This window comes from Mirounga leonina, unplaced genomic scaffold (assembly GCF_011800145.1).
Source record: "Mirounga leonina isolate KUSES-001 unplaced genomic scaffold, KU_Mleo_1.0 Mir_101609, whole genome shotgun sequence".
In the NCBI taxonomy this organism is placed as follows: domain Eukaryota; kingdom Metazoa; phylum Chordata; class Mammalia; order Carnivora; family Phocidae; genus Mirounga; species Mirounga leonina.
The window spans coordinates 14,609,691-14,618,019 of record NW_023270164.1 but is presented as its reverse complement, the minus strand read 5'-3'; positions in this window follow the sequence as shown (position 1 = coordinate 14,618,019).

Genomic DNA, 8,329 nt, shown 5'->3' with positions numbered 1-8,329 from the left:
CTTAATTGGCTTATATAATTGGCTCCTCCCATGTTAGGGGCATAGATATTTACAATTGTCAGATCTTCTTGTTGGATAGACCCTTTAAGTAGGATATAGTGTCCTTCCTCATCTCTTATTACAGTCTTTGGTTTAAAATCTAATTTGTCTGATCTAAGGATTGCCACCCCAGCTTTCTTTTGGTGTCCATTAGCATGGTAAATGGTTTTCCACCCCCTCACTTTCAATCTGGGGGTGTCTTTGGGTCTAAAATGAGTCTCTTGCAGACAGCATATCGATGGGTCTTGTTTTTTAATCCAATCTGATAGCCTGTGTGTTTTGATTGGGGCATTTAGCCCATTTACATTCAGGGTAACTATTGAAAGATAGGAATTTAGTGCCATTGTATTGCCTGTAAGGTGACTGTTACTGTATATTGTCTGTGTTCCTTTCTGGTCTATGTTGATTTTAGGGTCTCTCTGCTTAGAGAACCCCTTTCAAGATTTCTTGTAGGGCTGGTTTTGTGTTTGCAAATTCCCTTAGTTTTTGTTTGTCCTGGAAGGTTTTTATCTCTCCTTCAATTTTCAATGACAGCCAAGCTGGATATAGTATTCTTGGCTGCATATTTTTCTCATTTAGTGCTGTGAATATATCCTGCCAGTCCTTTCTGGCCTGCCAGGTCTCTGTGGATAGGGCTGTTGCCAATCTAATGTTTCTACCATTGTAGGCTACAGAGCTCTTATCCTGAGCTGCTTTCAGGATTTTCTCTTTGTCTCTGAGACTCGTAAGTTTTACTATTATATGTCGGGGTGTTGACCTATTTTTATTGATTTTGAGAGGGGTTCTCTGTGCTTCCTGGATTTTGATGCCTGTTTCCTTCCCCAAATTAGGGAAGTTCTCTGTTATAATTTGCTCCATTATACCTTCTGCCCCTCTCTCTCTTTCTTCTACTTCTGGGATCCCAATTATTCTAATGTTGTTTCATCTTATGGTATCGCTTATCTCTCGAATTCTGCCCTCGTGATCCAGTAGTTGTTTATCTCTCTTTTTCTCAGCTTCTTTATTTTCCATCATTTGGTCTTCTATATCACTGATTCTCTCTTCTGCCTCATTTATCCTACCAGTTAGGGCCCCCATATTTGATTGCACCTCATTAATAGCCTTTTTGATTTCAACTTGATTAGATTTTAGTTCTTTTACTTCTCCAGAAAGGGTTTCTCTAATAACTTCCATGCTTTTCTCAAGCCCAGCTAGTATCTTTAAAGTGATGATTCTGAACTCTAGATCTGATATTGTACTAATGTCCGTATTGAGTAGGTCCCTGGCAGTCGGTACTACCTCTTGTTCTTTTTGTTGAGGTGATTTTTTCCATCTTGTCATTTTGTGCAGGGGAGAATAGATTAATGAGAGAACAAAATGCTAGCAGAGTAACAACGTCCCCAGAAAATATACTCTAAACAAATCAGAAAAGACCTGAAGCAGTGGGAAAAGAAAGGGAAAGAGAGAAAAAAGAAAAAGAAAAAGAAAAAGAAAAAGATAAAACAGAAACAGAACAAAACAAAACAACAACAACAAAAAAACCAGAATGTGATCAAATATGATCAGGCTGGTATATAGATCAGTGCCACACCCTAGATTTTGGGTGTATTTTGGTCTGTTAGAAGAAAGTGCCTCCCAAAATTTTAAAGAAAGAAAAACTTATATATGTACAAAAATAAGGGTTGATATGTCGAAGGGATGGAATATGACTGTAAATATGGAAATTATAAAAAATTTTATAAAAGGAATTGATAAGAAGTTGTTTGAAAAAAGAAAGAGGATTTAAAAAAAGAAAAAAGAAAAAAAGGGAGAGAATGTGATCAGGCAGGGGAGTAGAAAAAAAGCATATACTAGAGATTTAGGGTATATTTTGATCTGTTAGAAGAAACTATCTCAAAATTTTAAAGAGAGAACAGCTTATATATATATGCCTAAAATACGGGTAAGTACTATGAAGGGATAGAATATGCCTCTAAAAATGAAAAATAAAAATGTTTTTTAAAAAAGGGATTGATAAGATGTTGGTTGAAAAAGGGAAAAAGAGGGGTGCCTGGGTGGCTCAGGCGTTAAGCGTCTGCCTTCTGCTCAGATCCCACAGTCCTGGGATCAAGCCCCACATTGGGCTCCCTGCTCCGCAGGAAGCCTGCTTCTCCCTGCTTCTCCCTCTCCCACTCCTCCTGCTTGTGTTCCCTCTCTCGCTGTCTCTCTCTCTGTCAAATAAATAAATAAAATCTAAAAAAAAAAAAAGGGAAAAAGAAAAAAAAATTCAAAAAAAAAGAAAAAAGGCAGTTAAAAAAAATTAACTTTGAAAGACTAAAGAATCATGGTAAAAAAAAACCATGGATTCTATGTGCAGTATTCCCCTAGCGCTGGAGTTCTGCCCTTCTCATTGATCGGTAAACTTGGTCTTGGCTGGCTGTTCTCGCTGATCTTCTGGGGAGGGGCCTGTTGCCGTGGTTTCCAAATGTCTCTGCCGGAGGCGGAATTGCCCCGCCCTTGCCCAGTCAGGGCTAAGTAATCTGCTCGGGTTTGCTCTCCAGAGCTTTTGTTCCCTGCGAGCTTTCCGTACAGCTTTGGAGGTGGAGAGTGAAAATGGCCACCTCCCAATCTCTGCCCCAGAGAAGCTGAGAACTCGGGTCCCCACTCCTCAGTGAGCCCCCAGAGAAAAGCCGCCAGTCACTCCCGTCTCCCCGGTCTCCGGCCGCACTCCGTGCTCACCCGGCCTGTGACCGCGCCTTTCTCTCTGGCACCCGACTCTGGGTGGAGTCTCCAAACCCAGCAGATCCCTGCGGTGTGCTCCCCTGCCTCTCCTCCTGGGGGAAGAAGGTGAGTCTCCCCGGATCTGCTGCTTGTTGGGTCCCTGCTGGAAGAGCAGGGGCCCGACTGTGCCGCGGATCCCGGTTTATGGCAACCCTGAGCTGGACTTCTCCGCACATCTTACCTTCCAGAAAGTGGTTGCTTTTTTGTTTATAGAATTGCTGCTCTTCTTTTCTTTGATCTCTTGTTGAATTTGTAGGTGTTCTGAATGGTTTGATAACTATCTAGCTGAATTCCTGGGACCAGACGAAATTTAAGTCTCCTACTCCTCCACCATCTTGCTCCAACCCTTTTTTCAAGTTTTTCTCATTGTCTTTGACATTCTGCAGTTTGACAACGATTTGGCTAGATTTGCATCTCTTTGTCTTTATCCTATTTTGATTTGATCGAGCTTTGTAGATGTGCAAATTAATGTTTAGCATAAAATTTGGGGAGTTTTTGGTAATTACTTCTTTAAATATTCTTTCTTCCCTATTCTTTCTTTTCCCTTTCTTGAACTTCCATTATGTATGTTTTGGTATACTTGATGATGTTCCACAAGTTCCTGAGGCTCTGTTATTCTTTTTTTAAAGAAGATTTATTTATTTTTTTGAGAAAGAGAGAGAGAGTGCAAGTGCAAGTGTGGAGGGACATAGGGAGAGGGAGAGGGAGAGAAGCAGACTTCCTGCTGAGCCTGGAGCCTGATGTAGGGCTCAATCTCACAACCCTGAGATCATGACCTGAGCCGAAATCAAGAGTTGGATGCTTAACTGACTGAGCCACCCAGGCACCCCTGTTTATTATTCTTAATTTTTTTCTTTTCCTGATGGCTCACAATTGAACTGTCTTCAAATTTGCTGATTCTTTCTTCTGCCAGCTAAAATCTGGTATTGAGCCTTCCAGTGAATTTTTTGTTTAATTTATTGTACTTTTCACCGCCAGCATTTATATTTATTTGAACCTTTTAAAATTATTTTTTGTCTCTCTATTATTATTCACTATTTTGGTGAGACATAGTTGTCATGCTTTCTTTGAAGTTTTCAACCATATGTTCTCTGAACATATTAATAATAAATGATTCGAAGTCTTTGTCTAATTCATTGAAACTATACAGTGTATAAAAAAATAAAGTCTTTGTGTATTAAGTTCAACATCTGGTCCCCCTCAGGGAGATTTTCTGTTGTTTTCCCCCCTGTGTATATGGTATATGTTTTGTTTCTTTACCTTTCATATAATTTTTTGTTGAACACTGGATGCTATTTTTTAAAAAGATTTATTTATTTATTTGAAAGAGAGAGAAAGGGCACAGTGGGGGTAGGGGCAGAGGGAGAGAGAACCCTCAACCAGACTCCCACTGAGCGCAGGGCGGGAGGCGGGGCTCAATCCCAGGACTCTGAGATCATGACCTGAGCCAAAATCAAGAGTCAGCCAATTAACCAGATTAACCGACTGAGCAATCCAGGCTCCCTGAAGACTCGACACTTTAGAGAACATAGTGTAATAGCTCTGGTGTCAGACCCCTGCTTTCCAGTTTTTAAAAAATGTTTATTTTTATCTTTCTGCTGTTTATTTGTTTAGCGAATTTCCTAAGCTGCAAAGAGAGAGGATATGGGAATAGCCTCAAGTTAAAACACCACAGTTCCTACTGTCTTACTGAGGTTCAGTAATTTCTTTGGATAGATGATTGTTAGTTTGTTCTGAGGGGTTGGCTAATTTCTAGAGTTCTAAAATTATTGATTTTAGCTATGTTTCCAGGAATTTGTTTCTGTGGAAGGATGGGTTCACTGTGCTCCTTACTTAACCATGAAGGATGTTGATCTACCATCAATACATCTTTTAAAAAATTAAAATATAATGGAATAGAACAGTATTTGTGCATTGCCTGTAGTAAAGTTAGGTATTGTTTTATGAAGTTTTTAATTCTAAATGTGTATATTTAATGCTCTGTAATGTAAAATATACTTTTTACTGTGGGTCCTAATTTTTAAAAAGCCAGTATAAAATGTATATTATATAAACCTAAGCATGCATCAGAATCACTTGGAGGGATAGTTAAAATACATGTTTCTGAGCTCCATTTCACTGTTTCTGATTCAGTAGGTTGAGAGGGGGGTGAGAATTTGCATTTGTAAATCAAGGTCCCATATGATACTGATGCTGCTGCTCTGAAAACCACACTTTGAGAACCACTGCGTAACACCAATTTTTTTCAGTCTTGGTTGAAAATTAGAATTACCCACACACCTGGGTGGCTCAGTTGGTTAAGCGTCTGCCTTCAGCTCAGGTCATGATCCTGGAGTCCCAAGATCGAGTCCCGCATTGGGCTCCCTGCTCAGCAGGGAGTCTGCTTCTCCTTCTGACCCTTCCCCCTCTCATGCTCTCTCTCTCATTCTCTCTCTCTCAAATAAATAAATAAAATTTTTTTAAAAAGGGGGGCAAAATACTATAAAATATTTAAAAAAAGAAAATTAGAATTACCTATGAAAGTTTTAAAATATGAGGATGTCTAATCCCTACCCCAGACTAATTGAATCTGATCTCTAGAAGTGGGGCACAACATTTCTGATGTACATAAGGAGTTGATCTCTGTACTAGATTGTGACTTTTTTTTTAGGGCAGGACTGAGTCTTTTGTCTTCTGTCCTCAGTTTGACCTTATATAGGTATTTAATATATGTTGAATGAATTGTCATAAAATGGTTCTAGGGTTGGGGCGCCTGGGTGGCTCAGTTGGTTAAGCAACTGCCTTTGGCTCAGGTCATGATCCCGGAGTCCTGGGATCGAGTCCCACATCGGGCTCCCGGCTCAGCAGGGAGCCTGCTTCTCCCTCTGATCCTATCCCCTCTCATGCTCTTTCTCTCTGTCAAATGGATAAATAAAAAATCTTAAAAAAAAAAAATGGTTCTAGGGTTTTCTAACAGTGGAGAACAGATTACCCTTAGATGAGACAAGGTTTTAAAGATAAAAAGGGGCAGACTGGCCTAGTGCTTTTCCCAATGAAGAATGCTGGTTCTACCCCTTCCTGTATCTCACATACAAAGAGGGGCTTCAGGATTGTGCAGGACTTCTATCTATAAGAAATTATTACCCAGTGCAGGAGGAGTAAAGGAAACTTAAGTTGGTGATATCTTTTCAACACAGGCATGAAGAAGAGCCCATCCTGGATTTTCCTGCCGTGGAACTTCAGAGAAAGGCTGATTTTTTCCATGGCTTGTTTTTATCTACCTCAGCATTTCCTCTTCTTCAGTTTCCTTCTTCTGAAAGGAGTGCTGGTAATGGCAAAGGCTGCAGAGCTCCTAAAACCAGACCCCAGGTAAGTAAATTTTCCCTCTGCCTTTCCTCATATTCAGCCTTGGAACCTGAATTTGCCCTCAACTATTTTCTGTAGCCTGTCTTTCCTACAGAGGCCCCATGGCACAGCTCTGTCTCTCAGGTACCTAGTCTAATCCTGTTACATAGTCACTATTTATGTGTTATTCTCTAGATGCCTTCCTAACAGTGATGTTACTGTTAGTCAAGTGCATTCACTGTTTTTATCTCTAACATATCCTCATGACATAGCTGGGAAGATGAACACTACAAGGTAAGCCTGACAGAGCAGTATGCTTTTTTCCCACTATGTAGCCTCTACTTTTTAAAAAATTTTATTTTACTATATTAATCATCATACAATACATGATTAGTTTTTGATGTGGTGATCCATGATTAATTGTTTTCATATAACACCCAGTGCTCCATGCAGTACATAGCCTCCTTAACACCCATCACCAGGCTAACCCATCCCCCCACCCCCATTTGGATGTCTTCTTTGGGAAAGTGTCTGTTCATGACTTCTGCCCATTTTTTGACTTGATTATTTGTTTTTTGGGTGTTGAGTTTGAGAAGTTCTTTATAGATCTTGGATACCAGCCCTTTATCTGTAGTGTCATTTGCAAATACCTTCTCCCATTCTGGGGGTTGCCACTTTGTTTTGTTGACTGTTTCCTTTGCTGTGCAGAAGCTTTTTATCTTGATGAAGTCCCAAAAGTTCATTTTTGCTTTTGTTTCACTAGCGTTTGGAGATGCATCTTGAAAGAAGTTGCTGTGGCTGATGTCAAAGAGGTTACTGCTTACGTTCTCTTCTAGGATTTGGATGGATTCCTGTCTCACATTGAGGTCTTTCATGCATTTTGAGTTTATTTTTGTGTATGGTGTTAGAGAATGGTCGAGTTTCATTCTCCTGCATGTGGCTGTCCAATTTTCCCAGTGCCATTTATTGAAGAGACTGTCTTTTTTCCATTGCATGTTTTTTCCTGCTTTGTCAAACATTATTTGACCATAGAGTTGAGGGTCCACATCTGGGTTCTCTATTCTGTTCCACTGGTCTGTATGTCTGTTTTTTGTGCCAGTACCATGCTGTCTTGGTGATCACTGCTTTGTAATATAGCTTGAAATCGGGCAACGTGATGCCCCCGGCTTTGTTTTTCTTTTTCAACATTTCCTTGGCAATTCGGGGTCTTTTCTGACTCCATACAAATTTTAGGATTGTTTTTTCCAGCACTTTGAAAAATGTCATTGGAATTTTGATCGGGATGGCATTGAAGGTATAGATTGCTCTGGGTAGCATAGACATTTTAACAATGTTTATTCTTCCGATCCATGAGCATGGAATGTTTTTCCATCTTTTTGTGTCTTCTTCAATTTCTTTCATGAGTGTTGGGTAGTTCCTAGAGTATAGATCCTTTACATCTTTGGTTAGGTTTATTCCGAGATATCTTACATTTTTTGGTGCTATTGTAATGGAATCATTTCTCTAATTTCTCTTTCTACAGTTGCACTGTTAGTGTATAAGAAAGCAACTGATTTCTGTGCATTGATTTTGTATCCTGCCCCATTGCTGAATTGCTGTATGAGTTCTAGTAATTTGGGGGAGGAGTCTTTTGGGTTTTCCACATAAAGTATTATGTCATCTGTGAAAAGAGAGAGTTTGACTTCTTCTTTGCCAATTTGAATACCTTTTATTTCTTTTTGTTGTCTGATTGCTGTTGCTAGGACTTCTAGTACTATGTTGAACAACAGTGGTGAGAGTGGGCATCCTTGACGTGTCCCTGATCTTAAGGGAAAGGCTCTCATCTTTTCCCCATTGAGGATGATATTCGCTGTGGGTTTTTCATAGATGGATTTTATGAACTTGAGGAATGTTCCCTCTATCCCTATACTCTGGAGAGTTTTAATCAGGAAAGGATGTTGTATTTTGTCAAATGCTTTTTCTGCATCAATTGAGAGGACCATATGGTTCTTCTCTCTCCTCTTATTAATGTGTTCTATCACATTGATTGATTTGCGAATGTTGAACCACCCTTGCATCCTGGGGATAAATCCCACTTGGTCGTGGTGGATGATCCTTTTAATGTATTGTTGGATCCTATTAGCTAGGATTTTGTTGAGGATTTTGGAATCCATATTCATCAGAGATATCAGTCTGAAATTCTCCTTTTTAATGGGGTCCTTGCCTGGTTTGGGGATTAAGGTAATGC